The sequence below is a fragment of the Dermacentor variabilis genome, chromosome 6 (assembly GCF_050947875.1).
Source record: "Dermacentor variabilis isolate Ectoservices chromosome 6, ASM5094787v1, whole genome shotgun sequence".
Classification (NCBI taxonomy): domain Eukaryota; kingdom Metazoa; phylum Arthropoda; class Arachnida; order Ixodida; family Ixodidae; genus Dermacentor; species Dermacentor variabilis.
The window spans coordinates 17,785,633-17,806,299 of record NC_134573.1 but is presented as its reverse complement, the minus strand read 5'-3'; the positions used below and the strand labels follow the sequence as shown (position 1 = coordinate 17,806,299).

The 20,667-nt window shown below is 46.1% G+C and overlaps 1 protein-coding gene across 3 annotated transcripts in view; it reads left to right on the top strand.

Moving 5' to 3' along the window:
* Window positions 1–20,667, top strand: part of LOC142584667 (solute carrier family 41 member 1-like) — a 590,717-nt gene that overhangs the window by 84,646 nt on the left and 485,404 nt on the right. The window lies entirely within an intron of this gene.

Here is a 20,667-nt window from a genome sequence, read left to right as displayed (position 1 = left end):
CAAGTCTTTGGCGTCCCCTTTCTTATGGATTAAAATTATGTTAGCGTTCGTCCAAGATTCCGGTACGCTCGAAGTCATGAGGCATTGCGTATACAGTGTGGTCAGTTTCTCTAGAACAATCTGCCCACCATCCTTCAACAAATCTGCTGTTACCTGATCCTCCCCACCTGCCTTCCCCCTTTGCATGGCTCCCAAGGCTGCCTTTACTTCTTCCGGCGTTACCTGTGGGATTTCGAATTCCTGTGGACTATTCTCTCTTCCATTATCGTCGTGGGTGCCGCTGGTACTGTATAAATCTCTATAGAACTCCTCAGCCACTTCAACTATCTCATCCATATTACTAATGATATTGCCGGCTTTGTCTCTTAATGCATACATCTGATTCTTGCCAATTCCTAGTTTCTTCTTCACTGCTTTTAGGCTTCCTCCGTTCCTGAGAGCATGTTCAATTCTATCCATATTATGCATCCTTATGTCAGCTGTCTTACGCTTGTTGATTAACTTCGAGAGTTCTGCCAGTTTCTATTCTAGCTGTAGGGTTAGAGCCTTTCATACATTTGCGTTTCTTGATCAGATCTTTCGTCTCCTGCGATAGCTTACTGGTATCCTGTCTAACGGAGTTACCACCGACTTCTATTGCACACTCCTTAATGATGCCCAAAATATTGTCGTTCATTGCTTCAACACTAAGGTCCTCTTCCTGAGTTAAAGCCGAATACCTGTTCTGCAGCTCGATCTGGAATTCCTCTATTTTCCCTCTTACCGCTAACTCATTGATCGGCTTCTTATGTACCACTTCCTTCCGTTCTCTCCTCAGGTCTAGGCTAATTCGAGTTCTTACCATCCTACGGTCACTGCAGCGCACCTTGCTGAGCACGTCCACACTTGTATGATGCCAGGGTTAGTGCAGAGTAGGAAGTCTATTTCATTTCTAGTCTCGCATTTTGGGCTCCTGCACGTCCACTTTCGGCTATCCCGCTTGCGGAAGAAGGTATTCATTATCCGCATGTTATTCTGTTCCGCAAGCTGTACTAGGTGGAGTACCTAGGGCACATCATAAACAAGGAAGGACTATCTCCAAGCTTCAACAATATATCCGCAATCTTTCATGCCCTTGTAACCCGTGATGTCAAGGCACTCCAAAGCATTTTGGGGCTCGTCAAATTCTACAGGCAGTTTTTTCGAAACACTTCTGAACGCGACCGCCCTCCGCATTCGCTTCTCATGAACTAGAAGAAATGGGTGCCTGGAAAAAGAGTAAGAAGATGTATTCACTACAATGAAGCAGTTGGTAACATCAGCTCCTGTCCTAGTACATTTCGATCCAGAGAAACCACTGTATCTCAGTTCTCATGCATCTCTGTATGGGATTCGGGCATTTTTGGCACATCTAGAAGCTGATGGTCGAGAACTGCTTATTGCCTTTGCGTCCAGACGATTGTCTCCGGCAGAGCAACACTGCAGCCAAATTGACAAAGAAGCACTAGCCTTCGTATTCGGCAGTGAAAAGTTCGACCAGTACCTGTGGGGCGTTCCTTTCACTGGTTACACGGATCAACTGCTCAGACTGTTGAATGCTGATAGCCCCCGTTCCTGTGCAAGCTTCTCCACTACTAGCTAGTCGGATCGGTGCTGAAACTTTCTGCTTTCAAGTACAAGCTCGTCTACAAGCCTAGCTTAAACTTAGGCCATGCTGATGGCCAGAGTAGGTTACCGCTGCCAACAAAGAGCGTTGATCTGCCTGCACCTTCTGAAATCTTCATGCTACCAACAACCAGGGACTCTTGTCACCAGCTGTCGTAGCACAGGCTATAAGAAATTATCCACTCCTGAGTCACGTAAATCTTGCTTTCTTGCGAGAAGTGCTTCCAGTCGGACCAGAGGGTAATCCAGTCACGGCAAGGAGCAGTGAACTCACCCTCCATAAACACTGCTTGCTGTGGGGTTCCAGAGTTGTCCCAAGATCTCTGCAAAGCAAAATCCCAACTGTCTTTCATGCTGGGCATCCTGGCACTGAGAAAAGTAAGTCCATTGCCAGAAACCATGTCCGGTGGACGGAAATTGATGGTGACATCACTAACAGCGTAAGGGGTCGTGCTACATGACAAGCTTACCAAGCGTACACCTCAACGCATTCAGCACAAACCATCGTCATTTCGACAGAGGCCTTGGCCAACGCTTCACGTTGGCTTTGGGGCCCCATTATTTGGACATACACTTCTTGTCATTGTTGACGCCTATTAAAAATGGGTCAGTCTGTCCACTGGCATCAACACCAGCCCATGCTGTCATCACAGCATTGAGGAAAGCATTTGTGTAGCATATACTGCCGGATGTCACCGTGTCTGATAATGGACCCGCGTTTGAAAGTGAGGAATAATTGCAATTCCTGACGCGGAATGGGACACGTGGCATGCTTGTACCACCCTACCATCCAGCTTCCAATGGTGTGGCAGAGCGTGTTATACAAACTGTCACAAAGATCAAGAAGAGCCGCTGGGAATCTTTCCAAGCGCAAATTTCAATGTACTTGTTACACAACCAGACCACATGAGGTCACTGGCAGAGCACCATGTGCAATGCTCATGAGGAGGATGTTGAAGATAATTTTGAATGTTCTTTGTCCAAGTTTAAGCTGCATGCTGACACAGGGTGCCGTTATTTTCCATTGCCGAATGTGGGCGATAGCGTACTTGCAAAGAACTTCCGTCAAGGCCCACCGTGAGTACCTGCACGTGTTGTGAGGTCAGTTAGCAGCTACTGTCTGTTTCTGTGATGGCACTGCCTGGCAGGGCTCGGCGACCGCCTACGTCCTCAACGCGAAGAACTCTCCACGACAACTGCGGGACCATTGGAGCCTGAACCCCGTAAAATACCAGGCATCAATAACAGTCAAACTGTGTGCGGTACTCATCCGACTGTTTCTATAAACTCGAAGCCAGCCATGAACATGTCTGGTGGCACAGAAGAGACTGCTGTGAACTTTCCCAACTCAGTATACAGCCCGCTTCAGTTGTAAAAAAATACCAGAAACCGCAAGCCAGTACAGCGCTACTCCCCATAATGCTTTTATTGAATGATTTAAGGGTGAAGGACTGTTACGCTTTCGTTTCAGATGGCTGTCCGTTTCGTGACGCCACTTGCGCCACCTTGTAAAGGTGGAGAAAATAACACGGGGGCAATTGCAAGCGCGATCCTGAGTGTGCGGTCGTTCTGCAGTACATGTCGTCGGTTTCTATTCATTGGGCGTAACCGCTGACGGCGACCGCCTCTCGGAACTGCTCGGTCATACTCGTAACAGCCTCCACTCGATGGCCCCGGGAAGATAGCGCAAATTTACGAAACCCCTGAGCAGTGCTCAGCGAAGGCTTTAAGGCCAGCGCTGGGCTGTCCGGCTGGTGGAGGACGCCGCTAGGGTTCAGACTGGAGTGTGTCTGACAAAAAAGGCCGGTTTACGGGACTAGCCTCCCGGCCCCCTCCGTTCCCCTTTCGAACCCAGCCATGGACTTTCAAATAAATATGTTTTATCTCTCTCTTGACGAGTGCATTTTCGCGGCAAGTAAAAGTACAATCGAAGCCACCTACTGATGGGCGACAAAGTTCCACCGAGTCGCCAAAAACAGCGGTGTCGCAGATTGTGTACCATGAATATTCAGCAAGGCCTGCGCGACTATAGGGGACATGCGACATTTCAATCTCGACCAACTAGATGGGGTGACGCAAGGCCCCATAGCTGCAGGTAAAGCTCAACCGGGAATCATTATTCACAGTGACCAATGGACCGTATTTAACTGTATTCCAGATTTTCTGGGTGCTTGCAGGACGAGCCTCAAACTGCATAGGGAGACAGGCAACCACAGCGTGAACTTTGTGAACCCCGACATGGACGCTCACATGGAAAAAGTAGAAGTTATTGCCAAAAATGAAGCGCCACCTAGTCAGCGGCGCGTAGAGGCGGGCAACGGCGCCGCTACTGGAGTTCCACCTGCCATGGATGGGGTGGCAGTCAACTAACGGCCACGTGCGCTGCAAGGACCCTTGCGTTTGTTAGAAGCCATCGATCAGCTACCCAGTATGAAGACTCTTTCCTACAGTTAGAAGCCATTGCTCGGCGCTACCGTGTATGAAGGTCCATCACAAATTAAAAGAAAAATCCATGGGCACTTTGCTGAGCTAAACTGCGGCAGGCGAAAGCCTATCTATGACTGCCTCTGTTGCTGTTGTCTTAACTGTTCTGCGAACGAATGCCGCCATGGCCGCGAGCATGGGATGTAATCACAGTCATATGGCTGCATGGTTGGTTGCCCGATTTGCGCGCATTCCCACGCCCTTGTCCGCACTCTTCCGCGCGCCCACTCGCAGAGCGCTACTGTCATGGCGCTTCCTCTCTTAGCTCCGCTCGCCGGTGATCACCGCTTTCCTGCGTCCGCCACCGACTGCGCTCGGACACTCATGAGTCAGTAAAGGCTTACGCCTTAATTGAGCGTAGTTTTCTGATTCTTTGCTCGTTTGAGTGCTTTCCGGCATCCCGGCGTGCTTATACGGTAAGCGCGCGGCAAACCACCTTTGCGTTAGCCGACGCTGACTTCATCTCGCAGCCTTACTTTAGCGCGAGCAACGAACGATCTGTTCAGAGCCCAGTGTGAAAACCAGGCGCAACCCAATCTGTGCTCGAAAATGTGATCGCAATCACGTAGCGAGCCGCGCAAATTCAATCCAGAGGAAAGGGAGGGGGGCGCTTCCTCGTGGTATAACGCGAAATGTAATAAATATAAAATTAGTCTAACACACATTCAGTGTACATCTTGCAAACTTTAGAGTGGTCATAAACCACATTAAAATGACTGATAACATTGTACAAATTGCATTTATTTCATAACTTGCTTGTGCATGTAATGCACTTGGCCGGACGACAAATAAGTGGAAGAAGGCAGCGACCGCACACTGACGGTACGATCACAGGAGCCCCAGTTTGTCGACCACCCATGTGCTAGCACCCAAGGGATGACAGCCACCAGAGCGAATCTCGATAACCCAATGAAACTGGAGGCGTGCCTATTGACAAACGTTGTCTTGGTACCATTAGTTGTGCCATCTTCGGAGGCTGCCAGAACTCGTGAAGATACCGAGTTTTGCCAAACTCGGCGCATCCTGCATAGCACTCAAATTTATGTGAATTTGCGACACAAAAGGGCCTGATGTTCAACTCTGACAAATGACTCGGTAAAAATCCTAACCCAATGACTTGCCATGCGTACAGGTGCCCCCAGAATAATTCGGAACGCCGGACACGCAGCTGCTCGTCGGCGGAGCGCGCCGGCGGATAAATACAGGCAAGGTCTGCGCATGCGCAGTCTCCCTAGCGAGCAAGTTTTGCTCCCTAGTGTTTCTAGATTGGCGTTGTCTTGCTCCAAAAAGGTAGCGCTAGGTGCCCTTTAGCATTGTGCAGGGAGGGCTGGGCGAATGAATGTCTGTAGCGCAGCATGCACCATAATCTATAAATAAAGGCTTGTGGACGCCGTGCAGCGTATTCTCGCCATGGTCTGCATCCCGTGTGGGAGATAATAGCAATGCTTTGCGTGATTACGTGCTAGTGAGGCGGCTTGGCTACAGCGACCTGGCTGCCCTGTTTTTTCAACCGTGTTAGCCTGTCCTGCGAAGTATTAGTTCTTATTAAATTATCTCCCACTCCGTGGTACTAATGGCTTCGTAAAACGAGGACAATTTCCACTTATACATGACCCCCTCTTAAGGGGTGTGTCTGCGATAGTGGCAATAAAAGAGTTTACAAAATGAAATAACGCGGCAGGTTCCTCAAGGCCAGTTTCATGCACAGGAGGCACCTTATTCCTTTTCCTTGTGGGAGGCCGCTCTTCAGGCCACTTGCTCGCATGACCAGCTCTGGCTGGTGGACCGTGCTTGCTTAGAGATGTCCGCCAGGGGGCTCCCGGACGTCCAGGGGCCCAACCACATTTAAATAGATCCAGTAAAGTTTTATCCATCCATCCATCCATCCATCCATTCGAAGGGCACTTTAATGAACTCTTCACGACTCCAGTCATTTATTGGCGCACCACATTACGTGGTTCGCATATATTGTGCGCCAATCAATCACGGAAACTGGATCATTGGAAGCGAGTATTCTTACGTATTGATCGCGTGTCGGCGTTTGTTGGTGTAGATATTCATTTTCATACTCATTTTCTTTTGCTCAAAGGGGATAAACAATGATAATCAAGGGTAGGCTGTGTGAGCTGAATGAAAGAAATATAGCAAGGAGAACATAATAAATATAAATAGCAGGAAGAACACTGGGTTAATTTTTTCCACAGGAAACAAAAAGAATCGAAACGTAACTTTGTTTCGTCTAAAGCGGTTGGCATGTTCTGCTATCAACATCTCGCGATGTCCACGCGAAGCGCAGCTTGTAGGCAGCGTGGAATTGACTCGCAGAGCGCATCTACGAAGTCCCTCCTCTCACGAAAGCCCTTCCACTCGCGCTTTATGGCGAGCCAGAGCTCGTCGGCACTTGCCCCTCCAACATTCAGCTTGGAGAAACTTTCCTTCATCGTGCCCCACACGTTCATAACATTGAAGTCTGCACCTTTCGGAGGCAAGTAAAGAACGCGAACACCACATTTTTAAGAAGTTTTTCCACAGCTCTGGCCATGTGCACCGGCTCAGGTCTTGTTGGAACAAGTAGCAGCCATCTTTAAATGGCCCGTCAAGAGCGTATGGCAATAGGTGGAAGTCCTGAATTTCGCTGTAAACTTCAGCTGTGAACAATGGGGACAGCCGGATTATCGGACCGAGGCCCTCTTTGCTAATTGCTCCCCAAACGTTGAGGGCAGAGTGGCCGCTGTTGTAGATCTCGGAAACATACTCAGGCTCATATCTACACGAAAAGGAGGCAATGGATAATGGTCTTTTCAGATGAAAGACCTCTTGCGCGTCCGCAGAATTTGTGCTTAAAAGATCAGAATGAAAAGGAAAATACCTGCAGTTGTATGGTCTCCATACCCGGCGCTCTTAATCCCATCTAGATGAAAATGTCGATTCATCTGAGAATATGACTTCCTTCCATTCTTCACAGTCGTCCAGCACTCATATGCCCTGCCAAACTCAAGGCGCCGGCGTTTTTGGCACTCCGTGATGTGTGGCTTTTGTGCCGCGACAAATCCACGAAGACCAGCCTCTCGCATGCGCCTTCTAATTGTTTCCTCACTGGCTTGCAGGTTGAGGGCTGTCTTGATCTGGCGGGCGCTCTAAACAGGATCGGCAACGGCTGCAGCAACAATCAGAAGGTCGGACTCTTGCAACATGCATCGGTTTCCTCCCGATCGTGCTGCATCTTTGAGTCGGCCATCTTCGTCCCTGTATGCTTGGCTAATTCGGTTGATCGCACTTATAGACTTTCCTGTGAGGCGGCATATCTCACGTTGAGGTATATCTTGTGAACTGAGCTTAATTATATTTCTCCGCACATTCATCGGCACTTTTTTCGGCATGTTGACTCGATTGTAGTAGGGCGGAATTCGCGTAACTGTCATTGTTTAAGTATCTTCGTATCTCTTTATCAATAGAGCCGCCGATATCATCACGGTTGCATCAGACGCAAACGCCGCCCTTTGCCAGCGCTAGTCACGGTCACCTACCATAAATATTTTGAGCAAATGATAAATACGGCCCACATGAAAAATGAAAAACAAAGGCGCCCAAGCACCCGACCATGCAGACACGAGCGCTTATGCTCCAACGCGAGTGCATGCGCAGACACAGCTTGTCACGGACACCATCGGCCCGGCTCCCTTCACAAAACGTTAAGGGGCACCTAGGGCTACCGTTTTGGAGCAACGCAACCCAAACTAGATGCACTAGGGAGCCAACCCTGCTCGCTAGGGAGACCGCGCACGCGCAGACCATGGTACTACTTTTTCCACGGGCGCGCTCCGTCGGCGAGCGGCCGCGTGTGTTGCGTTCCGAATTATTCTGAGAGCGCCTGTACCTTTCCGTCACAGTCGCCCTGAAAGATATGTCAGCTTTCTTTTTGTCAGCTCTTGGCCATGAAAACCACTTGCATGGGCAAGGTTTTTTTTTTCATTGCCGTCTTTCATAGTCTCTGTTTGCTGTGTTGAGCGTTAGGATTGCGCTGCCATTCTAATATGAAATTCAGGCCCTAGTCTCATGCCTATAATTGAAGACAACGTACTCAGAAGCGCTTTTATATATGGGCATAGTATAAGCTGCTTTCCAATCATCTGAAAGTTAACTGCTAGGGGTTACTTATTATAAATTGCATAGAGGTCGTTCGCTACACTGCTAGCATAATTTTTAAACACTGTTAAGAAAACTCCAGCAGGCCATGTGACATTTGAGGCGTCTGTACAGCCTGATAGTTTAGTTAAGCCATCAGGAGATATTATGACCTCTCCCATTTGAGGGCGTTGTCCAAAGAGGGCTCACTGTAGCCGAGTCTTTTCCAAGGCCTGAAATACCAATTTAAAACAGTGATCTAACAATATTGCCTTGGCCGTGTCCTCACTAGTTATGAGCCTAATTAATTAGTAAAGTGAGCACTTCGAGCTTCTCGATCGTTTTTGGCCCACCTCATAAATTTCCCCAAAGCTTTCTTGTTGATACACACGATTGCCTCGGATAAGGCAAAAGTCAACACATAGACAACATGGGCAGCTGTGTCGGAAGCCGGGCGCTAAGCTCTGCAAATACTGTTGGTTTCATTTTGTTTTTACTTGCACGTGACTCTTACTTCTGCAAGAACTTTAATCTTTTATTGATGATATATATATATATATATATATATATATATATATATATATATATATATATATATATATACCCGAACAACAGCCTTTATTTTCTTTACAAATGGCAAGAGACGCGTCGAAAAAAAGCATGATTACTAAAGAAAAACAAACATTTGCCGAAAATTGGAAGTGCGTTTTACACAATGGCACATATGGCTTTGTTCATCTTTGGAATTTTCAGACAGATGTAGTTGTATGGGAAGAATATGTATACATTTGATTTGCTTTAAATCAAGTGTTCAGGGTATTCACCTTTGCTGAGAAAACAGACTGGCACCCAGTAACGTTCTTCGCAAGTAGGAGGGAAGGGGGGGGGGTGTCGGAAGTTAATACAGAATTAAAAAACACAAACACAATGTCAACAAGAAAATCGCCAATACCCTTCCCACGATGAGCGTCAACGGTAATGCGTTCAGCATTAAATCAGCATATCGAAATAACATATTGCTACCGTCGAAACGAGTTATTTATGAGGCGTGTACTTAACGCGTTTCGCTCAGAACATTCGGCGCCGTCAAGCGGAGCCGTGGCCTGCGCGGGGACTCCGCAATGCATGGCGCATCGGCGAGTGCCAACGCCGAGAAACTCGTCAAGCGACAACCTCTCTCGCGCTTCTTTCGGGACACGCTGCGCCATGTGGTGGCGTAGCTAAGAAGTCCGCGCATGACCTCCACGACAAGAAGCCTGACGTGCCAGTGCCTGCGAACGCTGAGAATTGTTCCCTAGCTTGCCACCTACGCAGTGGCATACTCAGCGATCCAAGTTGACAAGATGTTCACTGAAGAACGGCATATCACCAGTCCATTGAAGGGAAGAAAAGCATTTGTGGCGCAGCCTGCGAAAGCGTCGTGTGACTGCGCTTGAGGAATCCTTACGAAGTGGATGCGATTCCGCTGAGCGACAGGCAAAAGGATCGTCATTATAGTGCGGCGCATTTCCATACGCAGTCACCCAAGTTAGCGTCAAAGAAGTTCATTGAAGGCTAGCAGTAGCACACACGCAGTGCTCCAAATCGGCTCGAAACAGTTTCTTGGAATAGCGGCACCAACCGATCGGCTTGAGGTAAATCGCAAGTGAGCACGCATGCAAGACAACAGAAGGAAACGAAGACAGAGCACTAATAACAACTGGTTGTTTATTGCGCAAGGAAACAGGATAACAAAGCCATATATATACACTGTGATATACATGTATTGAGTATGCGCAATAAACAATCGGTTGTTATGTGTCGTCGTTTCTTTCCGTCGTCCTACGTGCGCTTTACCTTGCAAAGTATGCAGCAGCGACCTGCCCAGCCGTGCATTCTTTTGAGCTCCCGCCTCTGAAGTGACGCACGCCAGGGGGAAACAGGTTGGTTCACCTACGTGCGCGTCGCCACATACTCAGTGACCCAAGTTGGTCCAACGGCTGGTTTCAACCCTGTTCTCTCGACACATGCCCGATGCGCTTACCCCTTTAACCATTTTACCCAGTGGCCTTGGAAGGTGGGAAGACGGTTAGATACGAACATAGATGCATAGAAACATGCATAGACAGATAATCCCATCAAAGCGCGTCCCCTATAGATGGTGACGCCTGAAAAATAGCGATAGCTGAGTACAAAATTCGCATGGTAAAAATTTATTGAAGGAAATTTATCGATTTACATATAATCTCGCGCACCTTTAAAAACATTCGCGCTGTAGTTGCAATCGATTTATTTAATTCACAAACAACCCAACAAGAGGTCCCATACAAAGGAAAGAACATGAATGCGCTCTCGCCAAAACGAGCAGAAATTTACAGGTACAGTGTAGTGGTCCTGAAGGAATTCTGTCAAAATAAATGTTGCCGCCGGTAGTGTCGCGTGGGAAACCCTTAAACAGCTGTTGGCAAATATTTGTAAGTTCGAAAACGTTTAATCAATGGCAGCCCGTTACGTACTGAGTGCATCAGGCAGGGACACTCAATTTAGTGCGACAAAGTCGGAAGCGATGCTTGGGTGGCAGTCGCTAGAGCAACGAAGAATTGGACTTCGTTTAAAGTTGTTACATCGAGTATAACATTCACATGCCCGTATTCCGCCTCACGCATTAGAATTATGCATTAAATATAGGACAATACAAATGTAGAGCTACAGTTTCCAGTGGTACTTTCTTTCCTAAATATGTCCGCCAGTGCAATTGCAATCGATTGCTTTTCCACCGTAGCAGACAATCATACGTTTTATTGTTTGAAAATAGCAGGAACCTCTTACGTCTAAAAACGCGCGCTGTCATATCTATGGAAATGTACAAGGTTCCTTTCTCGCATTACTGACGTCGTACGTGTTTTAAGCAACCCGTGTGGCAAAAAATCCGACGTCGGCGTCGGACGTAGCTTGAAACATCATTGCGAACCATAACCACGCAGGCCCTCCGCATGGCGCAGAGGCATGACGGAACTAATTAAATTCCTCATATTGAAATTCTTTAAAGATACGTCAAAAAATAGTAAAGTACGACGTAAGCGCCCCAGACATGATAGCATCTGAGTATACCAGAAAACCTAATTCTTCTACGCGGAAACTCGAACCCCTTTTCCGAGCAGCGCGGCCCGCTCAGTTTCTAGCACGTTCGGCTCCGCGAATCTGCACGAAAACTGCAGTTGCCAGGAAGCGTGACACGGCATGTCAGGGATCCTTGAAGTTTAACGCGTTTCACTGTGAAAGGCGATGCTTAAGGGTCCTCCAAATTTTTTAGAATCTATTTTATCATGCATAAATCATGCGTAGATGACTATTGCTAAGATATCTTCCCATCTTTCTTCATGGAAGGGCTTGCCAGCTTTTTATCCTACTTAATTTACTTTTTACGTGGTTTCAGTTACTGGTTGTATCCTCGGGCACCGACTGAATAGTTCAACTGCTTATATAATGAAACGGGCAGAGATATAAGGTTAAATGGGACCGTGTTTACTCTGCAGAGGATATGGCTGGTACAACCACTACGGCGGATTTTAAGGTTAGCCCCACTACGTCGTATTTTTCGCTTGTTAGTGATCGTCTTTGTCGCTCTTGAACAAGAGCGACAAAGACGAAACTTGAACTCTCTAAATGAAGTAGCTGATAAGCTTAGAGTACCTCAGCTTACAGAGGCTGATATCGCATCCGTGCATCGGCTGCTCGCTAAGCAAGACAAGGGGCCAGGAATTATTATCTGCTTCACGAAGCAAGACCAGAGACGCGTGGCTACACCCTCACTGGCGACAACCCTCGAATTTTCTTTCAAGAAAATCTGACTCGACACAGCATGGAGCTTCTACGGGCTACGAAAGAAGCGGCAAGGCAAAAGGGTTATAAGTTTGTTTGGCACGTCAATGCCAAGGTCCTTGTACGGAAGGCCGAGGGAGCTCATGCAGTTCACATTAAGGATAAGGATGAACTTGAGGAGCTCTAAACAGTGGAGTTGGTTGCAACATCTGAGGGATGTATGATGAAGTGGAGTTTTTCTTACCAAATGATGTAAATCAAATTGTAACAACATTTACTACAACCTCCATAAAATGTATCCACCTAAATACGCGATCTGTGAGAAACCAAATGTCGGGCTTGGAGGAGCTAATTACCGCATTTTCCTTTCAATTTTCCGTTATCATGCTAACCGAAACATGAAGCACTTCTGAAAGTGATATATTTAGGTTGCCTAATCATAATACTTACTATTTAAACAGGTCACACTCTCGAGGGGGTGGAGTAGCGTTGCTGATTGCAGATGACGCTGAACGTCAAATCCTTGATTCTTATACTGTGATTTCACCTGACTATAAAATATTGTCACTATGCACTGGTAAGTATGTATTTTCTGTGTGCTATCGACCACCGACTGGTGATATACCGGCGTTTATAAGGTTCTACGATCAATTTCTTGCTTATGTGGTTCAAAATCATAATTCCAAAACTGTAATAGCTGGCGGAGATTTCAACATTGACATGGGTTCGAATAGTCAGTCATCGAATTGTTTCAATATGGTTATATTATCGAACGGTTTTGTCAACTTAATGAACACGCCTACTAGGGTTACGCCTCAAGGCCAGTCAACTCTGGATTTATTCCTCACTAATTCATTACAGTCAAACATTAAATCCGGAGTCTTATCTTGTTCTATCAGTGACCATTTGCCGGTGTTTGTGTGTTCTGAAATAAGCGCATTAAGAGGAAAAAAATTCCCACCACTGTCATACCAATTAATTACAGACACAACTCTGAAATCTTTTCGTGATACCCTTGTGACAATAGATTGGGATGTGATAACTAACCTAACAGATGCCAATGAGGCTTACAATATGTTCATTGATATACTGTCCCGCCTATACCACCACAGCTTTCCTTTCAGGACACGTAGAAAAGTACAAAAACCCAGAAACCATGGATTACACCTGATTTACGCGATGAAATGAAAATGAGGGACAAGCTATACCAACATTTCCTCCACACGCGATCAACGAATGACCTTGCCATATTTAAAAAGTATCGAAACAAGTTAACCAAGAAGTTACGGCATACACGCACAGCATACTACTCATCTTTTCTGGACATCGAAAGCCATAAACAGTCTACTATGGGCGAGGTTGAACCGACTTTTGAATCGTAATGATTGCCACAAACCTTTATTGCAGTTACAAATTAATGGCAAAGAATTATCAGGTAATGAACTAGCTGATGCATATATTTTTTTTTCACAGATATGGCTAGTACTCACGCTACGACCTGTCATGCTAGTAAATATGTTTGCACTAACAATGAGAACACAATATACATTCAGCCCGTCACACCGAATGAAATTGTCAGTTATAAAAACCTTAAACAATAGCAGTAGTTGTGACATTGACGGTTTTCAAGTGTGCCCAATTAAACATGTAGTTGAAATCATTGCCCCAATACTCACCCATATTTTTAACATTTGTTTGGAATCGGCAATTTTTCCGGTGGAGATGCGGTCTGCGAAAGTAACTGTTCTATATAAAAGAGGAGATCGTAATGATTTGGGAAATTACAGGCCGGTATCTATTTTGCCAATCTTTTCAAAGGTGTTTGAAAAAATTTTGCATTCGAGGATGACAAATTTTATTGAAAAACATAACCTGTTAACACCACACCAGTTCGGTTTTCGTAAGAAAAAGTCAGTCGAGTTAGCATTAGTAGAGCAAAAAGAATATATATTAACAGAGTTTGAAAACAAAGCTATAGTTGTTGGTATTTTCGTAGACTTTTCTAAGGCCTTTGACTTAGTTGATCATAACATTTTATTGGAGAAATTAAACTATTATGGAATACGAGGACAGGCACTATCGCTTGTCAAATCCTACTTATCTGACAGAACACAAATTGTGAAAATCGACGCCTTTACTTCTAAGGCTAGAGCTGTCTATTGTGGAGTGCCACAGGGAAGTATTTTAGGGCCTTTGATTTTTGATATATATCTGCATGATATCGTCAATACTAACTCTCAGGCAAGGTTTATTATCTACGCGGACGACACGTGTATTTTCTTCACTGGTAATAATATTCAATTTCTTATAGAACAATGCGACAATGCAATGAAATCCTTAGAGGAATGGTCGAGAGTGAATTTAATGAAGATAAATGCAAACAAAACAAAAGCAGTTATATTCAGACCGAAAAACAAGCAAATACGTCCCCATCAAGACATTGTATTAAACTCAAAGACTATTGAAATAGTCGAGACTTTCAAATGTCTGGGTGTCTTCTTTTCAGCGAACATGTCTTGGGACAATCACTTCAAACACGTTCTAAGCAAAATAAGTAGAATAACTGGTGTAGTAGGCCGTATGAGATACATTCTTTCCACGCGTATTAAACTCTTGCTGTGCAATTCACTTTTCCAATCACATTTAAACTATTGCCAATTATTATGGGGTAATACAACATCCACCAATCTAGAACATATTCACCTGTTACAAAAGAAGTATCTCCGCAACGTATATAACGCTTCCTACACGGCATCGACAATAACCTTCTTTAATAATTCTGGTGTGATCCCAGCTCACAATCTCTACAGATATCGTCTGAGTCATGTATATAAACTGGAAATCCATCGAAATATCAGCAACCTGCGTACTCTAGCTCAACTTCAGAGAAAATCTACAAATTACGTTACAAGAGACTTTGAGGATTGGTTAGTACCAACATCACGTTCAAACTATGGGAAACAATGCCTTAATGCATAATACCAACACTGTTAAATTACTATAATTCGGTCTGATTTGATCTTTTCACGTCCTCATCCAAGGAACTGAAACTGATGTATACGGTTTCGATGTAATATCTGGTAGCGTTATGTATCTGTGTTATTGCATTTTTTGTTGACATGAAGCAAAGTGTGAGTGAGTAACATGACATTGAAGCTATGTATACAGATATATATATATATATATATATATATATATATATATATATATATATATATATATATATATATATATATATATATATATATATAATGTATGTATGTATGTATATCTATGTGCGCATATGTTATGCTGCCTCCCTGCAGAAACAGGGATTGTGGACACGTCAAGCTGTTGAAGGACAGCTTTTTATCTACAGTCCCTTCATCTGTAAATGTACAGGATGGCAAAAAAACAATTTCATTTCATAATCCGAGATAAAAGGTAGCGGCACCTGTCTGTGAGAAGATGGCGAGGAGCTCCGTGGTGTAAGATGACGTCTTGGAGCAGGAACCCTGCGACTTCAGTAGCACAACTGGTCTGGATGGTTCGTGTGACGTCATAGCGGGTTGAATATTCTGTTGCAACGGCGATGTAGTTATTTCCAGCTCTGGAAGTAGGGAAAGGGTCCAGCAGGTCGAGGCCAACACGATAAAACGGTTCGGTGGGTATATCAATTGGCTGGAGGGTTCCAGCCCGAAGCAAAGCAGGCTTCTTACGACGTTGGCATGGTTAGCAAGCAGCGACATAACGTCACACGGTACGGTAGAGTCCAGGCCAAAAAGTCGTCGTCGGACATTGTCGTAGGTCCTGGAAACACCCAGGTGGCCAGCGGCGGGGACATCATGGAGTTGCGCGAGTACAGTTGCCCTGAGATGAGAACGAACGACTATCAGGAGTTGATGTCCTTCTGTGCGCATATTTCGGCGGTATAAGATGTCGTCCAAAACGAGGAACAAGCTAAGCGAGGAGTCTAACGGGTCAGAACGGAGGCGGCTGATGAGGTCGCGCAAGGTTGTATCACGTGCTTGCTTTTCGCCGATGTAGTAGAAGGCGGAGAGCGTGAATATTCCGGCAGTTGCATCACTGAAGTCAGGAGCATCGACGGGGTGCTGAGACAGACAGTCGGCATCCTGGTGTAGCCTACCGGATTTGTACACCAGTGTGTACAATTCTTGAACATGTAGTGCCCAGCGACTTAGAGGACCCAATGGATCCTGAAGAGTTTATACAGGTCAACAATATTTTAATGTAAAAGTTTTTTTATAACATAAAATAATTATGCGGCGTGTGCCACAAAACCAGGCCACACGCAACCCTGGGCGTTGCTCCAGTCGCATTTTTCGAATCAAAATCATGTGAAATGGGTCCTCTAAAAATTGCATTGCCACGTGTATGACTGGACTGATTTTTGTCGTTCCCGTCGCAGCATGTGAAACAGCCGTAAGTCGGAGGCAGCCGAGCTGGGAGAGGGAAGCAAGCGCCGGAGTAGGAGGAGTGCGTCTGGAGGTGGAGAAGTGGAGCGCACACCGGGGAAAGCGTGGAAGTGTGCCACTTGGAGGGGGTGTGTACGACGATGTGGGTGTGTCACGTAAAACGGCATAGTTTAGAAACTCCGCAACAGAGTTCCTAAGTTTCCGCGTGACCCGCGTTCATGAAGTGAAACGTCCCTACAATTTTTCGCTTCGCCAGTGTTTGTGTATTGTATAGCTCTATACCGTAGGCATTGTGCTAAGCTTCAACGCCTTGTAGGCGTTGGTTTCCTGCGAAAGCAGAGCTTACACATTGACCTTGCTAAGTGTCATCTGTTCTTACAACTTGCCGGCCTTGGACTTGAGTCCTCTACAGTTGCACTGAAGGACAGCTGCGTTCGAACACACCGACTGTGGCCGACAAGCCGACGTTTTGGAGTAGCAACTTGAGGAATTTAGCCACGAGGTAGGAGAAGTACTTCCACATTTAGTAACACCGAAGAACCATGAGAAGCACTCCGGCAGAAAAGCTCGCAAGGAAAGCATAAATTGAACAAACGACTCACTATGCCATAAAAAAACATCCGAGTACATACTTGGGCGTTTCTAACTCGGGAAGCGTTAGTCAGTACCAATCAGTGACAGATGCGGGACACGCATTTGACCGATGGCGCCACGTATTATATCTTCATCAGCAGGCAGCGAACCAATCAACCATCGTGTGCCACCAGAAGGCATCAAACCTGCCGCATTGGAGACCCTCGCTATGAAATGAAGGGGAAGGTCCAGATTTTCTTTAGTCACAACCATGTGAAGCGGCGTCATGTGCTGGAAGCGGGTTAGGATTAAACTGGCGGCAAGTAGCTCTTTCGTCCACATTCAGTTGACCTTACACTAAATGTTCTGCATTTTCAAATAGAACAAATCACCTACCATATGCTTTCTTTCTCTTCAATATATGCTGCGGCTTCATATGATTTTCAAGAACAAAAACACAGCCCTTCGGTTCACCTTCTTGTCGACAGTCTTCTAAAAGTTCAAAAACAGGCTTGAACCGTTGTTCGTGTGGACAAGTGATGGGAAAATTTGCGAAGCAGTGATAGAAAGGACGTGTACAAAAGTCTAACCAAAATACACTTGAAGTACTCTCGTCCACAGAACACAACTGTAACAGAACAGAAAAAGCTGATATTCCCGACTAACTTTACAAGTCTTGAGCCCTGATCAGCGTTACAGCATTATTTGCACACTGTTTCAAATAGTGCCCTAGAGTAATTATTGACAAATAGTGAGTTCATGAGTGATTCTAAAACTAACGCCGATGCCAAGCAGCCCTACAGACATTGCAATAAAAAAATACTGGTTGCGCTGTCTCTATAAAAATGGCTCATGTTTCTTAAATCATATTGCTTATTAAATTATATCAGGACAAGTTATAAACACGTACAGTTTTGCATGCTTTAATTTTCTACTTTAGTCTAGCCAGCGACCTCTCGGCAAAGTTACAAACCTGAAGGCGGGTTGTACTCGAAGGTGGGTTGTATAAACCTGAAGGCGGTTGCATTAGAGGTACAAACAGTTAACCCTTAGTGTGGGCGTACCTCAGACGCCAGGCAATGCTCGTCTTCGGTATGGTGACGTGCACGGAGTGAGTGACTGTCGGCTGCGCCCATGTCTGACGGGTGCGTCCTAAACCGCGCATGGGCGACTTAGAACGACCACGGAAAATAAAATGACTTCTATCTGTTTTTAAGGCCTTCGATTGACGTTTCTATTTTCGGCGCTTGCAGAAGCCATGGTGGGTAGCAGAGGTCGGAGTGGCAAAAAAGTGATCGTGGGAGTCGTGATTTATTTATGTCGGGGGCGTCCGGTAGATGAACGAAAAGCACCTCCACCAGATGTCACGTGGGGGTGACGTTGAAGAACGCGGTAGCAAATACTGCGAAAGACAAAACTAACTTTTATTGGGCGAACCTGTGCCCTCAAAAACAGGTAACCGTACGTAACCTTTGCTTACAACACGGCGGTGCAAGAAACAACACAGATCACGCCGTTTAAGCTGGTTTACGGCAGGAACCCGACTACAACGCTCGACGCCATGCTGCCACACGTCACCGACGAAGATAATCTTGACGTCACGACCTTTCTCTAGCGTGCTGTAGAAGCCCGACAACTCGCCCGCCTACGGATCAAGAACCAGCAGCGTACCGACAGCCGACACTACAACCTCCGACGACGCTTCGTCGAGTACCAGCCCGGTGACCGTGTTTGGGTTTGGACCCCTATACGCCGACGAGGACTGAGCGAGAAGCTTTTGCGTCGCTATTTCGGACCGTAGAAGATCATCCGATGTATTGGCGCACTGGACTATGAGGTCGTGCCCGACGGCATTTCGCTGTCACAGCGGCGCCGCTCACGACCTGAAATTGTCCACGGTGTGTGACTCAAGCCGTACTACCAGCGTTGATGAACTTTGGGACTTCGCGTAACTGACGTTTGGACTTTGTTTCTTTTCTTTGTTTTGTTACTTATGTATAATAAGTGTCCTTTTATGTTTCGCTCTCTTATATTTGTAGCATCAGGACGATGCTTTTTAAGAGGGGGGTATTGACACATGTACTTATCTTTATCGGGCGACCACGTTTCGCCGCCTAACAAATGCAATCGCACAGCACGGGACGCGCCTGCATGTATCCGAAGTTTCTGGAAAGTTATCGATGCTTATATCAGGCTGTCTGTTGTCGCCGAACGTTGTGTTATCTAATTGCATTACGTGACGCGAATGGTGTAGAACTTTGTGGAAGGCACGCGGGTCCGAACGATTAGTCTGGAACATTCGACGACTGCTGTATAAAAGCGGACACGCTTGACCCGCCGATCAGATTTTCGACGATCGCCGACCGTGTTCGCCGATATCGTTGTGCTGTAAGTGTAGCCTGTTCTTGTGGGCACAGGTTCGCCCAATAAAAGTTAGTTTTGTCTTTCACAGTATTTGCTACCATGTTTTTCAACGTCACCACCACGTGACAACATTACATGTCTTGAGCCCTGATCAGCGTTACAGCATTATTTGCACACACTTTCAAGTAGTGCCCTAGAGTAATTATTGACCAATAATAGTGAGTTCATGAGTGACTCTCAAACCAACGCTGATGCCAAGCGGCCCTACAAAGACATTGCAATAAAAAAATACAGGTTGCGCTGTCTCTAAAAAATGGCTCATGTTTCTTAAATCATATTGCATATTAAATTATATCAGGACAAGTTATAAACATGCACAGTTTTGCCTGCTTTAATTTTCTACTTGAGTCTAGCCAGCGACATCTCGGCAAAGTTACAAACCTAAAGGCGGGTTGTGATGCCAGCAGGGCATCTGTGCATTAGAGGTACAAACAGTTAACCCATAGAGTGGGCGTGCCTCAGCCGCCAGACAATGCTCGTCTTCTGTACGGTCACGTGGACGGAGTGAGCGACTGTCGGCTGCGCCCATGTCTGACGGGTGCGTCCTAAACCACGCGTGGGCGACATAGAACGACCACGGAAAATAAAATCACTTCTATCTGTTTTTAAGGCCTTCGATTGACGTTTCTATTTTCGGCGCTTGCAGAAGCCATGGTGGGTAGCAGCGGTCGGAGTGCCAAAAAAGTGATCGTGGGAGTCGTGATTTATGCTCTTGAAACAAGGCCTGTATCTGTGCACCCGGACGGTTCTCTATCAGAGAGAGAAGCGAGTGTGCAGAATGCTGAGTAGAAATTCTGAAGAGATGTTGGCATGTTTGCAGGCTCCGAATCACCGTGAAATGCGGTTACCGTGCTTCTGCAATAGTGAGGTGACTGGACGTAGCTTGTGGGACTCCTAGGCACACTCGTAAACTCCGAGCCTGTAATAGCTGCAGCCGATGGAAGGACGTCGCAGATAATTTGTGCAATATAGGGGCGGAGTAAGCAAATCTATGACGCACAAGTGCTGAGTGGACGTGAAGCAGGGACGCAGTTGTTCTACCCAACTTTGTGCCTGCGATTCTGCGGAGAACATATATAACACAACTAATTTGGTCCTCCAGGGCGGTCAAATGATGAGTCCATCGAAACTGGTGGTGTAAACTCGCGCCGAGAAAACGATGTTGCCGAACCAGTTCGATCACATGGCCATCTGTTGAAAG